Consider the following 23,687-nt stretch of genomic DNA (forward strand, 5'->3'; position numbering starts at 1 on the left):
GAGCCGTAACTAGACTTTTTGGTGCCCTGTGCCAGAAAGAGCATTGGCGCCCCCATCATTTTTCAAAGGAACATAATGCACCCAAAAAAGGGCCATGGCTTCATGGGGAAGGGCCAGGGAAGAGACAGGGGAGGCCAGGAGATGCTGGGGATGAAATAAGAGGAAGCTACAAGCAAGACTTATAATAAACAGAAATTTGACAGGCCCAAACAGCGCCCCCTGACCTGTGGTACCCTGTGCGATGGCACCGGCCGCACTACCCTAGCTACAGCCCTGTATATTGAGACAGATCCCACCAACATGATTGGATACACTAGATCACATGGCTGTGCATTATTTTGACTGTATTTCTCAAGCCTGATCTATTTCCCACTGTGTACAGTGAATTGCAGTATTTGGCATCACTTGTTTATTATTTACATTGTCTACGGCGCCATGATGTCCAGGAATACTCAGAATAGGGTGACATTTCCTATATTCCCCAGAGAGGAGGTAACTCATTTTGAAGGGCCCATACCTGCACTCAAGTAGGGCAAGGATGTGCTTGATGATGCAAACTGTGTCTTCATAGTCTGCCAATCTCAGTGAACACTTAATGGGCAGGGGCATGATGACGGCTCTATGCCAATTGATAATGTGAAGGAAGTCATCAAATCATGCACTTCTTTTCATACTTTTCTGAAGCAAGCAGTCAGGTAGGCTATGTTCTTATGGGGGCTGATGCTGAGTCGCACGCCAGGTGCCTGCAGTTGTAGGAAGCTGCGGAAGCCTGATCTACTACCTAATGATAATGTAAGTATCTGTTCAAGTAATGCGGGAGATTGTGCAAGTGGGAACCAGTGCCGAACCATGCTAGGCTAGGCAGCCCCATGCTAGGTGCAATGGTTCCTCCTGAAACAGACTTCCCTTATCTGTATGAATGACTCAGACACACACACAGAGCTTTATATACATGCCCATGATACTTCCAGACGTCAGGCTGGTTATGTAAGATCGTATTAACAGCACCCTACTTCATGGAAAGATAGATCCAGCAAAGTTCCATCTGACTCAATAGACTGAGATACCAGTATGCAAACATGCATTAATTTGCTTCTGCGTGTGCACTGTAAGCAAAAACTCATCATGATATGCAAAGCAAACAAAGGCACAGTACAAAATCCCTTCTGGTTGAGCTGTAGTTCTTAATTTTCACAGGTCTGTCTAGAGCGCATGGGTCTTCAGAGCTCATTATTAGTGTCTCTGGAGGAGCATATGGTTTCATTGGCTGATGGCAAGAGTTGGATGGAGCAAGGTCTTTTTTGTGAAGTGAGGTGTATGTATTTTGTATGTGCTTACTAGGGATATTTTCACATAAGCTAAGAGCGGGGAGCTCTGCTTTCTTCATATGAAAGCTTCTAATTATCTAAAAGCCTACTTGTATGCAATACATTATTTGCACATGAAATGCCCAAGAATGTATGTATCAGATGCTGGTGCCTGTGACAACTGTTAGCTTAGAGCAGGCCTGGTCAACCTGTGGCTCTCCGGCTGTTGTGAACAAGTCCCAGAATGCTCTGCCAAAGTTTTGCTGGGCCTTGTAGTTTCACAAATACTGGAGAACCACAGGTTGGCCAGGCCTGTTTTAGAGCGTCTTCAATACTTGCTCAATTATTTTGATATCTATTTGTGATCTGCCTGCGCTGGCCACATGATAGCAAAATGGCTATTTTTCCAGTCTCAAAATAAGTATTATCCTTTGCAACATAGTTATGTTCTTATTGGTCACTCTGCATCATGACTATAGTCTTTTAAATTATAACTAAAGGCGCGTATCCATTTGCCAAAAATTAAGGACTGAACAATAACGATATTGTTATCATTCAGTCGTTCATTATACTGTGCAGTGCCCACACTGAACAATATGTCGCTCAGTGCAGACACCCTTCCTCATCCCCGAACATGCTCAACCTGACGATATCGTCAGGTTGACCGTCATGTTCGGGCGATGAGCGATACCGACAACGACCAGCGGGAACGCGCATCGCTGGTCATTGCCGACATTTTTCTGCACGATTACTGCACGACTAATGAGCGATTGAACTATAACGATGTCGTAACCGTTCATTTTTCTCGGCAAGTGGATACGCGCCTTAAGACTGACCAAGGAAAATTAATATACAATCACGAGAGTCACATATTAATCACCATGGTTGTACAGTGGGTATTGCTCACCTTTGTTAATATTACATCACATTGTGACAGATGTTTATGGCAATGGCATACAGGTATAATGATTATGGAGAGAGCAGAACAGCAGCAACAGACCACAACATACATTTGTTCCACTATATAAAACCTACCTCTAAGTGCCTTTGTGTCACTGAGAGTTGAAAATCTATGAAATCAGTCATGAAATGGTATCACTTATATGCAATAGTCCTGCAGTTTAATTGTTCACAGTGGTATGAGTCATGTGTCTGACAATTATATTTACATATTATTATAAATGTAATGTCTAGTCATCACAGCAAAATGTCAAAGTATTCCCAGGCTCTGAAATTTTATTGCATTCACAGAGGCAGTAATTTGCAGATATATGAAATAGGTGTTGCCGATGCATGGGAGAATTCCATATTACATAGTCAGGAATTGTATACAAAACAATAATGGCATTATAAACTGCAACTAATATAAGAGCTCCATCTATGAATTTGTGTTTGACTAACTTTTTTTTTTTATTATTTCAATTCAAGAAAAAATGTTATAGAAATATTTGTAATAAGGTTAATGCTTGGTTAAACAAGTATGTGAATATACAGAAGATATAGTAAGACCTTGCAATGAATTTTGAAGCTATTTATTTGTCTTACTGTAAATGCAAATGCATGTAGGCACTGTATAAACTGCTGTATTACTCTCCTGAATTTTGGCTATACAACAGGGGTGGGGAACCTTTTTTCTGCCGAGGGCCATTTTGATATATATAACATTATTCGCGGGCCCGGTGATGTCACCCGGGGGCGGGGACATAATCGCCGGTGATTACAGCAGTGCCCGGAGCATCCTGAGGATGTTTCGGGAAGCTGTAAGGGCAGAGGTGTGACCGTCTGAAGCGTCCTAAGGACCCTCCAGATGGCACTGCCCGTGCCTGGCTTACCTTCGTTTGGTATACCGGGCGTCGGGCTCTCGTCGTAGGTATAATGACAGGCGTCTGGATTTCGACGCCTGTCAATAGTACCATGCCGGGAATAGACAGTCGGGAAGCTGGTGGTCGGCATTCAGACCGTCGGCTTCTTGACTGCATCCCGAAAAAGGCTCTGAGGGCCAGACCAAATTATTCCGTGGGCCTTATACGGCCCCCGGGCTAGAGGTTCCCCATCCCTGCTCTACAACTTCATCTAGGAATTGTCCATATATCTATAAAATGAATATACATGAAATATAGGGCACCATTTATCAACTAGATATAACCCCTTTAGCATGCACATTTAATAAACAGCGGTAAACTAATATTACAGCTGTTTGTCACTGTGGGCCTAATTCACTATGGAACGCAATTGCCATAGTGATTACGCAGCAATTCACCTGCGATAGTATGCTAATCCATTGTGATCACAATGCCACTGCAGCACTACATAAGATCGCCCACTATACCTTACACACATCTGTAATATTTAGCAAGACCGCAAAACCAACGGGACAATCGAGTACCATTGCAGCCTCACGCACACTTGCACAAGCCCCGACCTTACTCAGGAATTGCTAACTTCCACGCACGCTATCAGGCCTCAGGCTGCATAGGGCTTCGCCGTGGATAATTTATGCACACCCCTGCAATAGCGTTTAAACGCACTGGCACGCCTACGTTTGCCCGACCGACCCTCTGTTACCACCCACAAACAGCAATTTCTGTCAATCACTCTGCGATGAGTTTGCGTAGCCGCTGTGATCGCAGTCCCAAATGGCTAGTTCGCGCACTGCGATGTCTATTAGCTATCCAATACATTTGCACTTTGCTTACAAAAATAACTGACACATCAATATTTCTATGTAAAGGCGTAACCTGGTATTGCAGACTCAGGTAAGAAAAATGGCATGCAATTCTGCAACTTTGCTGTTATAAATTAATTTGTACTTTTCTTTTAAACACAAAAAAAGGAAAATTTGATTATTCAACGTTCTACATCTGTCAAAGTGGCCATGACTCCATGACACAGTGGTAGGCTACTGTGGAAACCACAGTAGATAGGTATGCTGTATAAAATGAATGGTCTCCACAATTGTGTCTGTGTAATACGGTCCTCAATGGAATAATGAAAGAAAAAAGTAATGTGGTAATCATGCATTTGAGCACTGACCAATATGGAGGGGGGAAGCTGCTAAAAAGAAACAAACAGACTAGTTTTACATATGGTATTTTTCCAGCTCTGAATAAATAATCTCCCTTGCTAGCAGCATTGTATTACAGCAGATGGTTTTCATGAGAATTACCTAAAAATGTCCTGATGAGGATAAATGTGATGACAAAATGACCATGTAACATGCTTACTTTTAAAGCTGCATACACACACAACGATTTTGTTACCAATGATTTTCTGAACGATTTTCTGTCAGATTATCTGTCAGATTTTTTAAAGTGTCATGAACGATTTTTTTGAACTACAAACGATTTTTTGCATTTTAACTTAATGAAAATCGTTGAGTTGACAAGTCTGACTGAACTACAAACGTGAACGCACATTAACGATGATCGTTCATCGTTTGACTCAGATAGTGAACGTTTTTTTCAAACGATTATAGTTAAACGATATCGTTTAACGATAATCATTCAAAAAATCGTGTGTGTATGCAGCTTTATGGTCTACTTTCAACATGCCATTTATACCTGCAAAATATTATTTTTACCATGGAGTTCATTTAAAATAATAAAAAAAAACGCACTATATCTGAGAGTATATTTTTACAATGCCAAAACCATAAACCCAGCACACGTTTACCAGCATACTGTTTGTTACTGGGATTTTATTTCAAGTGAAAAATTGTTTATTGGCCTCCCATGCTTCTATATGTTATGACATGCCAAGCATCTCACTTCAAAGCTTTTGGCATTTAAATCCAGGAAGTTGCTGTAGTTATTTCTTTGAGCTGGCTCCAGCTGGATGACTGAGCAGGACAACGTCTATTATTAGGCACTGAACCCTTAACCCCTCTCATTTGCCATATGGGTCACACAACATTGTGCATATCATAGTGTAAGGACACCAACATGATTGTAGCTCCTACATTTTAGCTTTAGAGCCTTAATTTTCTCCAAACTAGTTGGTACATTGGTCACTTGAGATTAGGAGTCAATTTCATCCTTCTGCAAGAAAATATATTAGACATCAGTAAAATATAATTGAACAATATAAGAAAACATAAGAAGTGTGTACAGCTCTGAAGCCTATTTCTGACCTTTCACAATGTAGCCCCGATAAGTGTAATTGCAGCGATAAACAATGTCTTTACAGTGCAATTTATTAAAAATCTCTCACTGGGACAGGGACTCCATAAGAACCCAACTAGGTGATGAGTGAAAAGTAAAGTGATAGTTTACACTATTGCTTTACTGCTGGGTTCAGGCCCAGTTTACCTACTGTGCTTGTGCAAACAACTAGCATACATGCCTGCACCCCCGGAAGAGTAGGCATTTCTCCCGCATCACGCCCACTTCTTAATGAAGTGAGCAGGATGGGAAGATTTTACTTGGAATTTTCGGGTCTGTAGGAAAGGGGCGGGGCTAAATGGTGAAAATTGTGCCTTTTAGCCCCGCCCCCTCCTTACGAACCCGAAAATCGCGGGGGGTTTCTGTAAAGGGGCGCGACCTAATGCCATCTAACATCTGGTCCCGCCCCCCAAAGAGGAGAGCAACAGGTCCCCTCCTGCTGCTCCTGGAAAGCTGCCCAGGAATGTCGGCAAGTAGTCTATACTGTAGGTTACAAAGGCTAACATCTAAAGCTAAGCATTTTGGGAGCTTGGTAAATTTCTACATTTTTGCTATCCCCATAGAAAGCTATAGAGACTGCTTGTGCAAATGAAAATAGAGACGTCACTGCAGATATCTATGGAGCAGAACTATTATGTTAAATGGTCCTGATACTAAACGATGCGGGAATACTTCAAAAAAGGAACCCAATGTCTTCTTAATAAATAGTTCTCTTTAATCTACACTATTTCTCTATATGTTGCTCACTACTTTCAAGTTTAGTGTATAATATAATATGAAGTTAAACTTTGTAATCATCAGCGATAATTATATTTATTATTATTATCTCACAAGCTTTAGCATCTCTGCACTGATGTAATCTGACTTTACTAATGACAGTTCAATTGCAAATATTATATTATGGGAGATTTAAACATAATTTAAATTTAGTTCTTATTCTTATTTATCTGCACTCATTGAATTTCCAAAATTTATCATTGAGTCATTTGAGAACTTTTAATATATGAAAGAAAAATTTAATAATTTGGTATTTTCTTTAAAGAACAATTTTAAATGTAATCTGAGCAAATCCAGGTATCATGTTACTGCATTGTGGAGCTCATTCAGACCCGCTCGCTAGATGCGTTCTTTCGCTCCCAGCCTATGCAAATTCGGCTAAGTGACGGCACAGCAGGCGATAGCACGACAAGGCATAAGCACGCCCACTATGTCCTGGCGTGCATTCACATTGTGTCTACAGATGCCCACCAGCCTGTCTTAAGACGCCCACTAATGCACGTAATCTCCAGTGTATGCAAGCATCGGTACATCGGGTACCATTGGAAGCGAACGCAGAGCTTGAGGTTGACTATACCCTACCTCAAGCACTGCAATCATTTGAGTGTAAAAAACAGCCAGGTGACATGTACAATGACGCTTCCTTTTAATTATGCACGCCTTTGAAATGGCGTTGGGACGCTCAGGCACGCCTGCGTTCGCACCTCCACTCCCCCGTTTCTAGTGGCCAGCCTCTGTTACCACCCACAAACGGCTTCTCCTGTTAATCACTCTGCTGGACTGTCTATGCCCGGCGAGGGAACACATCTTGATCGTTCGCGCACGCACACTGCGATGCATACACATGCGCGGAATGCGAACATCGGCCAGCTACAAGCGAACGCTTCTTAGCGTCTGGGTCTGAATCAGCTCCTGTTTCCTGTTATTTCCTGGAGGTTGATTAATATTGTCCCCTTGAATTTGAAATACAATATTTGGTTTACAAGGTACGTACATTGTATGCAGCACTTCCTGTATTGTATCTGTCACAATCAGGGCTATTTTTCTGGGAAAAAAAAAAAAAGTTCAGGAAGTGTGGGTGGTGCTACTGGGGGTGGAGCATCCTGAGGGGCAAATGTATCCAAGGCATATAACCTAAGAAAGGTGAGGACGGCCTTGCATAGTTGTTCAGCAGACCTGCCACTGCGGGCTGCCCATGAGGGACACACAGAGCGAGTAGAATGAGCAGATACTGTAGCTGGCACAGGAAGGCCAGTCTGCATGTAAGCCTGTGAGATAGTCATGCAAAGCCATTTGGCCAGAGTCTGTCTGTTAGCTAGCCAACCCTTCTTGTGGAATCCATATAGATTGAAGAGGGAATCCGATTTCCTGATGGAACTAGTAGGTCCACGTAGATCTTCAGAGCATGGACCTCATCCAAAGAGGCCTCACCTGCTGAGAGGTCTGGTGAGTAAAAGGCTGGAACCACAATTTCCTCATTAAGGTGGAAACGAGAGACCACCTTGGGAAGGAAGCCAGGGTGCTTTCGAAGAACAGCCCTATCCGGATGAAAGATCAGAAATGGGGAGCGACAGGAGAGCGCCCCTAAATCAGATACCCTATGAGCAGATGCCATAACCAGAAGAAAAAGTCTTCGCCATTTGAGTCTACTGAATCCAGGGGTTCAAGTGGAGGTTCCTGACGTGCGTGGAGAACCACTGACAAATCCCATGGATCCACAGGAGGGACAAAGGGAGGTTGTATACAGAGAACACCTTGCAGGAAGGTGTGAACATCCGGTAGAGGAGCAATTCTGCGCTGGAACCAGATGGACAGAGCAGAGACGTGCACTTTCAGAGAGGCTAGGCGGAGTCCGAGATCCAATCCAGCTTGAAAAAAGGCAAGGATTCTAGAAACCCTAAACACATAAGGGTCATAGTTTCTAGTAGCACACCACTGGAAATATGTATGCCAACTCGGTGATAAATCCTGGCAGAGGCCGATTTACACACTCTGAGCATGGTCTGGACCACAGAGCTAGAAAACCCTTTAGACCTTAGGAGGGATGTCTCAAGAGCCAAGCCATTAAAGACAGATGGGCCAGGTCCGGATGTAGACAGGGACCCTGAGACAACAGGTCTGGTCATAGAGGAACGTCTATGGAGAGACTTTGAAGATTGGAGTACCAGTGGCATCTGGACCATGCCGGAGCTACCAACAGGATCATGCCTCCTTGCTTGAACTTCCAAAGAACCCGAGGAAGAAGGGAGACTGGAGGAAAGAGGTACGCCTAATGGAAGGTCCACCTCAGATAAATGCATCCATGAAGGCTGCATTGAGGTCTCCGGTCCTGCCCCCATACACTGGAAGCATGTGGTTGTGTCAAGAGGCCATGAGGTCCACGTCCCATAGACCCCATTTGTCCAGGAGCTGAAAGACTTCTGGATGTAGAGACCACTCCCCTGCATGCACGTCGTGACGGCTGAGGAACTCTGCTTCCCAATTGAGAATCCTTGGGATGAACACTGCAGAGATGAAATTTGACACACGTGAGAATGCGGGACACTTCTGCCATTGCTGACCGACTTTGAGTGCCTTCTTGGTGATTGAGGTAGGCCACTGCCATGGCGTTGTTGGACTTTACTTGTACTGGCCTACCCTGAAGAATATCCTGAGCCTGTGAGAGGGCTTTGTAGATGGTTCGGAGTTCCAGGACGGTTATTGGTAAGATCGCCTTGGCTGGAGTCCAGCAGCTTTGGAAGGAGTGCTGGCCAATGAGTGCAGCCCACCCGTGGAGGCTTGCATCCGTGGTGAGGAGTGCCCAGTCCAGGATCCAAAAGGGGCAACCCTTGTTTAAGTGAGATATCTGTAGCCTCCAGCATAGGGACAGGCAAACCTCCGGAGAGAGGCCCATCATCTGGGATCTGTGCAGATGGGGCAGCCCATTCCACCTGGAAAGGATCAGGTGTTGCAAGGGCTTGGAGTGGAACTGAGTGAACTCCACCATGTCGAAGGTGGACACCTTGGATCCCAAAGTTTGCAGAGTGAATTGACACTCGGCGACTGTGGAGTAACCTGCGCCCTCGGTGCTGTAGTGCAGAGATTTTGACTGTGCTCAGGAAGATTCTCTGAGCCTGATAATCCAGGAAGGCTAGAAAATGGAGAGAAAGAAGACTCTTTCTTGGGGGCACTCAAAAAAATATAATTGAAATTAGAGATTAATAAAATTTAACTTTTATTGATTATATTTCTAAAATGTAGAATAGACGTACAATATATAGTATATAAAAATGTCATGTGACATATGTGTTTTTATCTGTACCTGTTGACAGATATAAACCTAAAAGGAAACTTTTGAGAGATTTATTCTCATAAAGTAAAATATACTAAATAGTGGCGAATATTGAATAATAAAGGTCAATCTGTTCATAGAGGATATTTCAAATCTATATGATAAATGGATGTAACCATGTATAATTATAGATCCTTTTAAATCGGAGAATTGCCAGAACAGTGATTGACGCTTATAATGTAGATAAGTACACACATAGAGTGCCCACCTGCACGGAGGATCCCTCATGCACCAACTTGCAGTATAATATGTACAGATAAGTATGTTATATTCTAATACCTGTGGGATAAAAATAAGGTAGCGTGCATAGGTATTCCAAATATATTGAAAATAAACACAATGTAAGGATATTGCAGTATATCAATCCCACTTGTTAGTATAGGATGTTGTGGAGAATCCCTCATGCACCAACTTGCAATATAATATATACAAGTAAATGTGTCATATCCTAATACCTGTGGGGGACAGTTGAAAATAAAATAGCATGCATAAATATTCCAAATAATTTGTAAATGACCACAGTGTAAGGAAGTTACAGTGTATCAATCCCACATGTCAGCATTGGATGTTATGGAGAATCCCGCATGTGCCAACTTGCAATATAACCTAAACAGGTAAATATGTCGTATTCTAATACCTGTGGGAGAAGGGTTGAGAATAACGTAGCATGCATAGATATTTCAAGTAATTTGTGAATAATCAAAATATGAGAATAAAACAATATACCAATATATCAATCTCACTTGTTGAAATAGTATATTAAGCTGCAAAAATTGTCACCTATGGAGCAAAAATTAGATTAGGTATAATGTATCAGGTTAATTATCTGAGGATTCAATAGGTATACTTTATCAAAATTTTCTCAGAGTAAAGGAGAGGTGCCCAGATCCTGACTACCCCACTGCTGCTGTCCCCTAGTCTTGTATCGGACAGAGGACAAGGGATGAGAGAGTGGGGTTGGCAGCTGGTAGGAAGGAAGGAAATGAGCACTTCTGCTGTCAGTGTGCACAAACACCGGCTATCCTGATATCAGGGACATTGCAGGACAGGCAGGGCCGGTCGGCTGATGAGAGAGTGCGAAAAATAATGAGAATGCAGCATAAAGATTGCAGTTTAATTCCACACAATATAAAGAGATTTGCATATATATTTTAGCTGATATTTTAGTCAGGTAATTTCAGAAAAAATGAGTTAATGAAAGTAGAGTGAATATCTGCTTTAGCATGCGTTGGATATAAAGGGCATGTACCACATAGCTCCATATATTGCTTGTGGGTGTAGGGATTTAGTAACCCCTTGCTGATGCTCGATCAGGGCAGCTTCTGATACAGTGTGTCCATATAGTTACAGTCCATAGATAGTGACTGAGTCCAGGACAGGTATGCTGTAATCACCGTACAGCTCCGTTTAATGTCTATAGGTGCGGGGATTGAAATACCTCGTGCTGCTGCACAGCGTGCAGATCGGGGTGGTTTCTAATGAGATGTGTCCATAGAGGACATGTGGTCGCGGCTGCCATCCTGTATCCAGGCGGCGGTGAAGTGCTGGGGAAATCCCACATGCGCGTCAGTCGGGAGGATGCCCTGCCTTCCGGATATGTAACCCTTGTGTAGAGCAGGAAGTAGCGGCTGCCGTGCTGTGATCAGGCGGCGGTGAGCTCCAGGGAAATCCCTGTGTGCGTCAGTCGGGAGGGTGCCCTGCCTCCCAGATCACATGACCACTCTTGATGATGACGTACGTTTCGCCTATTCAGAGGCTTGTTCACATCCAGCAAAGTGTGATGTGTTCAGGTGATATTTATACCCTACCTAGTTGAAGTGGTTAGAGAGCCAATTGGCAAATATTACATGATATACATGCCCGGAGAGATAATAACCAATCAATTAAGTCATCCACATATATGGGTGGCATAAATAAAACATAAAAAGCATATATCTAGAGAGCAATGTTTTTTGGAGTAAACTATTAAAGATGCTCTTGGTAATAATTAAATCATCAGTAATGAGGTTGATGGAGACCGAGTGAATATACTCAATTATATGATACCCAATTGAGAAATCGATCATTCCCTGATTTGTCAGGGGATTCATCTATATGCATTAGTACATCTGCACATGCATTCACAATAAGTATACACATGTACATAAGCAGGAAACAAACATACACAATTCTCCATAAGTAGATATTTTTCTTATTCCAAAGCAAGAACAAAAAATTTTTTATATTATATATAAGGAAAATGAAAGAAATGAAAAAAATGTGAACAAGTCAAAGAAGTGGTAAAAGGATTATTATCCCAAGGACCAATGCGCTTGTGTACAAATTTGCACACATACACATTTGAACACTTTCGGATATGCACATACGCACATATGTACACATATATCCACTGGTTCGTGATAACCCTGTGAGAGCTGAATATTAGTATATTAATATGTTCGTTTGAACAGATGTATATGGGATCACAGATGTCCCAGAGCTAGATTATATGTCTATTAAGACGTATGAAAAACGGAAAGAAATGGAAAAAAAATGGAAACTATGGGATGTTACAAAAATGAACTATAGTTAATATATTCGTTCAGTCCTCCTGGTACAAGGGTGCCCAGTTTGAAAGTCCATCGGCTTTCCCGTTTAAGTAGTTCCTTAGTAAGGTCGCCACCCCTTATTCCAAGTTTGACTTCTTCTAACCCAAAGGCTTTAAAATATTTTAAGTTTCCTTTGTGGATGTGGTAAAAGTGCCTGGCTACTGACGTGAGTTTCTTCATTTTCAAGGAGTCCTGCTGGGCATTTCTGATGGTGCCAATGTGTTCCAGTATTCTTTCTTTGAGCATCCTTGTTGTCATACCCACGTATCTCATACCGCAGTCACAAGTGATGCAGTACACCACTCCTTTGGTTCTGCAGTTGATATAATTTTTAATTGATATGACTTGGTCATATTTATCACTTACTTGTTTCTTTTTAATCATGTGGGGACAAGCCTTACATGATCCACAAGGATATGAACCTTCCATTGGAGGTGGACGGGGATTGGTACGTCTATAATGGCTCTGGGTCAGGTTATCCCGTAGATTTTGGGATCGTCGCCAACTCATTGAGACATTTTCACCTAGGTTGGATGATAGATCCTTATCTAGGTGTAGGATATGCCAATGTTTTTGAATAACATTCTTGATCGTCTTCCATTCGTGGCAAAAATCTCCCACAAATCGAATAGTATCCTTTGTATCTGTCTCAGATTTATACTTGTCAGTGAAGATAAGATCTTCTCTGTTAGTTCTCAAAGTGGATCTAAGTGCCTTTTTAATTGACCTATTGCTATAACCTCTTTCTTTCAGTCTAGATGATAGAACTGCACTTTGTTGTTTGAAAATTTGAGGATCAGAGCAATTCCTATGTAGGCGAAGAAATTCACCTTTGGGGATGTTTTCCACAGTTGGTGGGAAATGAGAGCTGGTCTGATGTAATACACTATTAGTAGCAGTGCTTTTTCTGAAGAGTTCAGTTTCCAGGGTCCCCTTTGAATTCTTGTAAATCTTTAGATCCAGGAAGGTTATTGCGGTATTACTGATCTCATGTGTTAGTTTAAGATTGAAGGTGTTATTATTGAGATGTTGAATGAAATCACAGAGGAGTTTTTCTTCACCATCCCAGATGACAAAAATGTCATCGATGTATCGATACCATGAGATAACGTGGTTAGTATAGTGTTCGTTGTTATCATTAAATACATGTTCACGTTCCCACCAGCCTAGATAAAGATTCACATAGGTTGGTGCGCAAGCCGCGCCCATCGCAGTTCCTCTTGTCTGCAAAAAGAATTTGTCTTCAAACGTGAAAAAATTGTAGTGTAACACAAAATATAGTAGTTCTAGTATAAAGTTGTGGAAGTCATTATGGTCTTCCATACTCAGAAAATATCTTATCGATTCCATACCCAAAGAGTGGTCAATACTAGTATAGAGAGCTTCAACGTCCAAGCTAGCCAAATATTGTCCTTCCCCTAATTGTATATCATGTACTTTCCTCAAAATATCCGAGGTGTCCCTCGTATATGATGGGAGTTCTAGGACAAAATGTCGAAGATGTAGATCAACAAAAGTACTGGCCTTTTCAGACAGACTCCCTATTCCAGAGACTATCGGTCTACCTGGTGGTGCTCTGTGGTTCTTGTGGACTTTTGGTAGAAGGTAAAATGTTGCCACTCTGGGATGTTCCACTTGTAGGTAGGTATGTTCAGATTTTGATATAGTACCATTATTTAAGGCTCTGTTGATCATATCCATATAAAGATTTTTAAATACTTCTGTTGGATTCAACAATATTTGTTGATAACAGTTCTCATCCAGCAGTTGTCTATAGGCCTCTTTAGTGTAATCTTTTTTAGGCCATATCACGATGTTGCCCCTTTTATCAGAGGGCTTAATCACAACATCCTGCCATCCCCTGATATTCTTGAGAGCCTCTCTTTCCTCCCTATTGAGGTTGTCGTTTTTTTTATATAGATGTCTATTCTGATGTAGTTTATCTAGATCATTGGATACAAGATTCATGAAGACACTAACTTCTGGGCATATTGTTTCAGATGGGAAGAACGTCGATTTATTCTTACATTGTGGTCTCTGTCTGGGTGTGGGGCAGCTATATTGCGCTTCCTCTTGTAGTTCCTCAAGTGCACGTAAGGCTAATATCTCCGTTTCCACCAAAGATTCGTCAGAGGTAGGCGTGACAATTTGTTCCTTAGATGAAAAGAATTTTTTTAAGAGTAGTTTGCGACCAAAGAGTTTAAGATCTTTCTCCCATCCAAATCGGTTGAAATTAGAGGTAGGTGAAAAGGATAGGCCCCTACTGAGAACATCTTCTTCTATATGAGTTAGGATATGATCCGACAGGTTCATTATCTGAAGGTTAGCAGCTACTTTTTTGGTTGATTCCGGGTGCTGTACTTGTTAGGTGAGAAATTGTCCCATTTGAGTTGTCCTCTTTTTGATCGATCTCCTGGTCCTCCTCTGTTGCCCCGGTATCCTCCTCTGATACCTCGTGGGTTCCCTAAAAAAAGGGGTGCTTGTGAGGGAAAGATATTAGATGTACTGTTATTATCTCCTTCTTCCCCCGACGATTCTATTTCTGAGGAGGTATAATCTCCTCCTTGTTCCCTGTAGGTGGTCCTTTTATTTGAAATTTTCCAACGGAATATACGTCCGGTCGCAAAGTCCTTTTTGTCCCTGAGGAATTTGTTCTTTTTTCTCTCGGTTATGATCTTTTCATAGTTTTCTAGATCCTTTTTGTTCTGCTCAAATACTTTTTGAAAAGAGGTGTCTGTTTCCCACTGTTCCAGGCATTTTCCTATTGATTCTATCTCTTTTTGACATTCCTCCAAGACCAAATTATCATGTTTTAGGAGTATATTTATCAACTCAAATGAGCATTTAAGAAGGGTAGAGTCCCATTCATTCTTGAGGGATTCGGAAAAGAGTGGGAAAGCTGGAAACACATTGGGTCTTAAACCTCTAGGGCAAATTTTGTGTTTTTGATCGTTTTCTAGAGTGGTTAAATCCCACCCAGTTCTCAATTGTTTCTGCAGTAGGGTGTTTAGTCTCTGGAAATCATTATCCCAGTTGTAAGTAGATTCCTCATTTGACACTTCACTTGGGAAAATATCATTGAGATCTCCCAAGAGTTTCCTCCTAGTGGTCAATTCATTCTTAAGACTAAAATTCGACATGCTCTTGTAGCCACAAGAAATTATATCACAATAGTCCGTACTTTTAGAAAAAATAGAAACAAGATTTATTCCCAAAAGAGCGGTCCGTGCGAAAAACTCTAGAGACTGAGATGGGACTCAGTACGAAAATAGTATGTGTGTTTGGATTTGAGTTTTTGCACAGGACTCAATTCAGGATGGGAGGGCAATTTTCTTGTGGAAATATCAGATTGCCACTGCCCTTAAAGCATTTTAACTGGCTTATTCAGAAGATTTAGTTTGTGAACCAACTTAATAGATTTAAGTACCGTAATTCGGAAAATAGATATTTACCGTTGGCGGTGCTCCCCAGAGTCAAGATAACAGAATATGTAGAAAACGGAGAGAAAGAAGACTCTTTCTTGGGGGCACTCAAAAAAATATAATTGAAATTAGAGATTAATAAAATTTAACTTTTATTGATTATATTTCTAAAATGTAGAATAGACGTACAATATATAGTATATAAAAATGTCGAAGATGTAGATCAACAAAAGTACTGGCCTTTTCAGACAGACTCCCTATTCCAGAGACTATCGGTCTACCTGGTGGTGCTCTGTGGTTCTTGTAGACTTTTGGTAGAAGGTAACATGTTGCCACTCTGGGATGTTCCACTTGTAGGTAGGTATGTTCAGATTTTGATATAGTACCATTATTTAAGGCTCTGTTGATCATATCCATATAAAGATTTTTAAATACTTCTGTTGGATTCAACAATATTTGTTGTCGCACTCTCTCATCAGCCGACCGGCCCTGCCTGTCCTGCAATGTCCCTGATATCAGGATAGCCGGGGTTTGTGCACACTGACAGCAGAAGTGCTCATTTCCTTCCTTCCCACCAGCTGCCAACCCCACTCTCTCATCCCTTGTCCTCTGTCCGATACAAGACTAGGTGACAGCAGAAGTGGGGTAGTCAGGATCTGGGCACCTCTCCTTTACTCTGAGAAAATTTTGATAAAGTATACCTATTGAATCCTCAGATAATTAACCTGATACATTATACCTAATCTAATTTTTGCTCCATAGGTGACAATTTTTGCTGCTTAATATACTATTTCAACAAGTGAGATTGATATATTGGTATATTGTTTTATTCTCATATTTTGATTATTCACAAATTACCTGAAATATCTATGCATGCTACATTATTCTCAACCCTTCTCCCACAGGTATTAGAATACGACATATTTACCTGTTTAGGTTATATTGCAAGTTGGCACATGCGGGATTCTCCATAACATCCAATGCTGACATGTGGGATTGATACACTGTAACTTCCTTACACTGTGGTCATTTACAAATTATTTGGAATATTTATGCATGCTATTTTATTTTCAACTGTCCCCCACAGGTATTAGGATATGACACATTTACTTGTATATATTATACTGCAAGTTGGTGCATGAGGGATTCTCCACAACATCCTATACTAACAAGTGGGATTGATATACTGCAATATCCTTACATTGTGTTTATTTTCAATATATTTGGAATACCTATGCACGCTACCTTATTTTTATCCCACAGGTATTAGAATATAACATACTTATCTGTACATATTATACTGCAAGTTGGTGCATGAGGGATCCTCCATGCAGGTGGGCACTCTATGTGTGTACTTATCTACATTATAAGCGTCAATCACTGTTCTGGCAATTCTCCGATTTAAAAGGATCTATAATTATACATGGTTACATCCATTTATCATATAGATTTGAAATATCCTCTATGAACAGATTGACCTTTATTATTCAATATTCGCCACTATTTAGTATATTTTACTTTATGAGAATAAATCTCTCAAAAGTTTCCTTTTAGGTTTATATCTGTCAACAGGTACAGATAAAAACACATATTTCACATGACATTTTTATATACTATATATTGTACGTCTATTCTACATTTTAGAAATATAATCAATAAAAGTTAAATTTTATTAATCTCTAATTTCAATTATATTTTTTTGAGTGCCCCCAAGAAAGAGTCTTCTTTCTCTCCGTTTTCTACATATTCTGTTATCTTGACTCTGGGGAGCACCGCCAACGGTAAATATCTATTTTCCGAATTACGGTACTTAAATCTATTAAGTTGGTTCACAAACTAAATCTTCTGAATAAGCCAGTTAAAATGCTTTAAGGGCAGTGGCAATCTGATATTTCCACAAGAAAATTGCCCTCCCATCCTGAATTGAGTCCTGTGCAAAAACTCAAATCCAAACACAAATCCAGGAAGGCTCCCAGATGTACTATTCTTTGAGAGGGGGTCAGGGAAGACTTATTCCAGTTGATCAGCCAACTGTGCATTTGTAGAAAGGCAATGGTTACTTATAGATGTTGGTGAAGAAGCTCTGGGGAGCTTGCTAAGAGCCAGAGATTGTCCAAGTATGGGAGCAGTCTGATCCCCCGATGATGAAGATAGGCTGCCATAACTGCCATGATCTTGGTAAAGACCTGAGGAGCTGTAGAAAGCTCAAAAGGCGGTGCTTGAAATTTGTAATGTTGCTTTAGGACAGCAAACCGGAGATACTGCTGGTGAGAGGGTGCTATAAAAACATGTAGGTAAGCGTCCTGAATGTCCAGAGACACCATAAAGTCCCCAGGCTCCATAGCCAGGACAATAGAGTGTAGGGTTTCCATACGAAACCTGGGCACCCTGATAAACTTGTTCAGAGACTTGAGGTTAGGATGGGCCGATGAGACGTGTTGGGCTTCTGAAGCAAGAAAAGGGTAGAATAATAACCGTCCCTTGCTGTGATTAAGGGACCGGAATTATTACTCCCAAGAGCAGCAAGGACTGAATAGCCTTCTGGAGGAGCAGGGCTTTGCTTGGGTCCTATGGAGGCCCTGTGCAAAAGAACTGCTGGGGGGGTGCCTCAAGAATGAGAGGACGAATCCGTGGGAGACCACTTCTTGTACCCAGGCCTCTGAGGTGGTCTGACACCAGAACAGGGTGAACTGAAGAAGTCAGCATCCCACCCTAGGAGCCCCCATGGAGAGGCCCGCCCCTACAGGCTGAAGGCTTGTCTTTAGATTTGGTAGGTGGACGTCTAGTAACCCAGGCCTGTTTGGTCCTAGGCTTGGAGGCCTTTGTGGATGACGTCTGCCGTGGAAAGGACTGACCTTTAGCTTTTCCCTGGGGACGAAAGGATGACATCTGAGGCTTCGTAGTAGATGCAAAGGGCAAGAACGCCATCTTAGAAGCTGCCAAGGTAGTCACAATCTTGTCCAATTCTGGGCCAAACAGGATCTCCCCAGAGTAAAAAGGCTCTGGAGTCTCTACCTTAGAGTCCGAGCCTGCCTTCCATGAGCAAAGCCAAACGATACGGCGGGCTACCACGGAAGTAGCAGATGCCTTGAAAGCTAGGGGACCAGTATCCAAAGCAGATTCTCCTAAATAGGAGGCTGCATCCCTAATGTGAGAGATGTAGGACAGCTGTTCCCTCGAAGCATCAGAGGGAAATGTATCTTCTAGGGCCTCTCCTCAATGGCTCAATGGCTTTGCCACCCAGGCCGTAGCCCTGGCAAGACGAGTAATAACTCCTGTAAGAGAGTATATAGACCAGGCAAGCGTCAATCATTTTATCCGTAGTCTCCTTTAAGGAGGTTGCTGTATGATAGGTAAATTAGCGTTCTTAACCAGGCATGTCACATGGGAATCCATTGCAGGGGTAGCTTCCCATTTAGTGCAATCAGTAGCTGGAAGAGAATAAAAAGAAATCCAGCATTTAGGCATCTCAAACCTATTATTTGGCATATTCCATGCTTCACTCATTAGATCAGATAGCAGATCAGAGTGAGGAAACTCTGGCAAAACTACCTTCTGTCGCTTAACGAGTATCTATTTTGTCTTAGGAGTGGGCTCTTCTATTTGAAGAATAGATTTTACAGCTCTCAGGTGCAGGTATATTTAATTTAGAGGGAGGATCCTCCTCTACCGAGGGGGAGTCACAGTGAGAGAGGTCTGCATCTTCTGCCTCCCCAGATGATAACTCAGAATTTGATAGCTGGGTGGACTGGGAAGATAACACAGCACACTAAGTAGGTTTACTAGGTAAGGGTCTTTCCTTTTGAAACATTTGGTAGCTGCCAGACTCTGCACTGAGGTAGAAAGTACATCTACCCATGGGGGATGCAAAGGATTTGCAGGGAGTACCTGCTGTGGCCATCCCATAGGGGGATCTACCACAGAGACCACTAGGTGGTCCGTAATTTTTGCCAACACCTGTGAAAAAGAAGCCCAGGTGGGGTCCTGAGGAGAGGATGCAGGGGCTGATGGGCCAGGTGCCGTATAAGAAGATGCACATAGACCATCTTGAATGAGATCCTCTGAAGCTAAGCCTATAACACACAATCTGGCACAGTGCAGTGAGCAACCCAGATATATGTACAATATGGCACAATGTAGTGCGCAACACAGATACAGTATGTGATAGCCCTCAAAAATAGAGGTAGATGTGAGGTACAATGAACCCCCTATACTTCAGTATTCCAGGGTTATAATGAAAGAAAGAAAAAGGAAAAAACTGTCAGTTGAGAAAAATAGACAGCAGCGCTAGCACAAGTCACATACAAGTTAACTGCAGTGGGCACTAAATTCAACTACACAAACTGCAGTGGCTGGTAGGAAATAGCGCTGTATAACCTGGCTCCTTGGAAGAGGTATACAAGGAGACCGGACCCAGCGTTCCCTGAGACCTCAGGCTGTTGCAAAAAATGGCTGCCATGAGTATCTAAGGGGGCAGAGGGTGAGGGAGGACCAGCTCTGGGGCAGCAAGACAGCAGTGGAATGGTGTCTTGAGTTGGGGGAGGGGCCACAGGGAGAGGACTTTCTCCCCTATGCCGACATCAACCCCCGGGTCCCTGGCCCTAGCTGTCTCCTGTACCAGTATAGGTTATGTCCTGGTGGTCTAGTGGAGTCCCAGACGAACTGGTGTCCACATCAGCGCCTCCGGTCTGTCTCGAGACCGGAGGTAAGACTGCGCATAGACACAAGCGGCGACCCACCTTACTTGTGCCCTTGAGTCCCGGCTGCAGTCTGGGATCCGAGGAGCCCTGCTAGCTAGGTCCCGCCGAGAGTACTTAGTCGATGGTTGGAGTCGCGGCGCCATGCAGGGGTGATGGAGCAGCAGTGCAGATACCCAGAGGACTGTCTAGCGCTGCTTGTATTGTCTACAACCACCTTACCTTTCTTTCCTCCCACTCCCTCCTTGATCCTTTTCAGTCTGGCTTCCGTTCTCTCTACTCCACTGAAACTGCCCTCACAAAAGTCAGCAATGACCTCCTTGCTGCCAAATCCAAGGGCCACTACTCTCTGCTTATTCTCCTTGACCTCTCTGCTGCCTTCAACACTGTTGACCACCCTCTCCTGCTGCAAACCCTTCACTTCCTTGGTCTACGTGACACTGCTCTCTCCTGGCTGTCCTACCTCTCAGACCGGTCCTTCTCCGTCTCTTCTCATGACCAATCTTCCCCACCACAGCCTCTTACAGTAGGTATTCCCCAAGGTTCCGTTCTTGGACCTCTACTATTCTCCCTCTATACGTCATCACTAGGTGAACTTATCATCTCTATGCTGATGATACTCAGATCTACCTTTCCCTCCCCTGACCTCTCCCCTTCTTTCCTCACCAGCATCTCCAACTGTCTCTCTGCTATTTCTTCCTGGATGTCCCAGCAATTCTTAAACTTAATATGTCTAAGACTGAGCTGATCATTTCCCACCCTCCAACATAACCTCACTTCCCACTATTTCTTTAACAATTGATGGCACAACTATCTCTTCCAGCCCCAAAGTGCACTGTCTTGGAGTTATCCTGGACTCCTCCCTCTCCTACAAACCACATATCCAGAACCTCTCACAGTCCTGTCGTTTCCATCTCAAAAATATTTCCGAGATTAGGCCCTTTTTCACCCAGGATGCCACCAAAACCCTCATACACTCACTGGTCATATCCAGATTGGACTACTGTAACCTCCTATCTGGCCTCCCCAACTCCCATCTCTCTCCTCTCCAGTCTGTCCTCAATGCTGCTGCTCGACTCATCTTCCTCTCCAAACACTCTACATCTGCCTCCCCTCTCCTACAAGCCTGCCACTGGCTCCCCTTCCCTTTTAGGAACCAATTCAAGGTTCTAACAATCGCTTACAATGCTCTCGCCAATTTACATCTCTGACCTCATCCCCCTCCACTCTCCTGTCTGCCCCCTTCGCTCAACTAATGCACGCTGCCTCTCATGCCAACTGATTACTTCCTCCCACTCCCGCCTCCAAGATTTTGCCCATGCTGCTCCCGACCTTTGGAACTCTCTCCCTCTCTATCAGACTCTCCACCTCTTTACAATCCTTCAAACGGGCTCTCAAGACACACTACTTCATCAAAGCCTTCCAGCTCCCATCCTAACTTGCTGCAACATGCTCCTTCCTCCCGTTTACCCCATCTGTGTCACACCTGTTTGTCTGCCCCTCCCCTTCAGAATGTAAGCTCTAATGAGCAGGGCCTCTACTCTCTTGTGCTTCTCTTTACTTTCATCTACTTCTTACCCCCCACCAGGGCACCTAACACTTGTTTGCTTACACTGTTGCATATCTAGGTGTTATGGTTACTAATGTAGCATGTACATTATCCATGTCCTTGTCCTATATTGTACTGTAAGTCACTTGTCAAATTATTTGTTTATGTACTTTGTAAGGCACTGCGGAACACTTGTGGTGCCATATAAATAAAAGGATAATAATAAAAAATTAAAATAAATCATAAAATAAAGCTTGTGCTGCTTAACAGCAGCCCCACTGTTCTAACGGTGATCCAGCTCCTGGTGGACACCAACGAAACTGAGTTGCCTACTGGCTGTGAGCGGAGCATAGGGGAAAGGACTGGAGCATCCTGGGATAGAAAAAAGCTTTGCTGTTGGTGTCCGGTCCACCAAATACCATCTACACCCCATTGTCTCCCTGTGGAGCCCTATGGAACCTGAAGAAATAACACTGGTATAATAGATTGTCTACAACCACAATAATATAAAAAAAAAAAAAAAGTTATCCCACGTATTTTGGTAAGGTGGCTAGTGAATACTGGGGGTCATTCAGACCCGCTCGTGAGCGGCAGTATGCTCGCAAGCGGGTCGATGTTCCCCCACTGCACATGCGCACGACGAAGGGAGCTCCGTCGTGCGCATGCGCGAGACCCGGCGAGCGACGGGCTCTCCATCGCTCCGGGTCTCGCACCAAAGGGGGCGTGCTGTCGATGTTGATTGACAGCACGCCCCCTTTGGTGGGCGTGCCTGCCAGACGGAGGCGTTCCCATGGGAACACCTACCGTCTCAAGCCGGCCCCACTGACATCACTAGTGATGTCAGTGGGAGTGATTTTGGCTCTGATAGAGCCAAAATCACTCCAGGGCTTGCGGCAGCGAGACCCTACCGCAGGGTCTCCGTCGCAAGCCCGATGGTCAAGACCATCGCGACCATCATCATGGACGCTCGCTATAGCTGTGCGTGGTAACCCCCTGCTATGCGAGCATCCTTGAGGACGCTCCAAAAAAAGGTAGGACGGCCCTGATTCAGAGCGAGCGCTCTGGTCAGAGCGTTCAGCTCTGAATCTGGCCCACTGCTGTTAACCCAGATTATCCTAGATTAGATAACTTCAAAAGACATACCCCTTTTACACCGACCAAAAAATCCCAGGTTGATGCGCATCAACCTGGGATTTTTGTCAGTGTAAATGGATCCACCTGGGTCCAGGAATCCAGAGATCCAACTCGGGTACTTTGCAGGGTTGGCCACTGGTTGTTCCCGTGCCACCCTGCAGTGTAAACTGCCTGATCCGGGTCACGATGACCCGGATTATGCCACATGCCGTCCTTTTGGCCGGCTTCAGTGGTGCTTGGAGATGACATCATCTCCAAGTGTCCACTGCAACATCGAAGAGCCGGGTCACTGCAGACCAGCCTCCAGTGTGAACGGCACCATCTCGGGAATATCTTCGGTCAGCGCCGCAGTCTAAAACGGGAAAGTTCCGCGTCTGATCCGGATTGGAACCCTGACCCAAACCCCTGGAACTTTGGTATAAAAGAGGCATTACATAACTAATTTATAACAGCAGATACATCATATTGAGCCCGAACCTATTGTACAGCCCAGTGACTCCTGGAATACTAAACACATTAAGGTATTATTAAACAAAACTAACATTTGGAGTCAAATAATACAGGTCCACACTGAATAGCGATTGTGTCACTAAACACAGCCATATTTTAAAATGTTCCTACTGTAAAATTGCAGCAAAATAACACGAAAGTAATAAAGTACACCTAATAGCTTTTATTAATTCATATTAATAACCACATACATTTTAGTATTACAAATATGT

Source organism: Taudactylus pleione, unplaced genomic scaffold (assembly GCF_031769625.1).
Source record: "Taudactylus pleione unplaced genomic scaffold, aTauple2 ptg000038l, whole genome shotgun sequence".
NCBI lineage: Eukaryota > Metazoa > Chordata > Amphibia > Anura > Myobatrachidae > Taudactylus > Taudactylus pleione.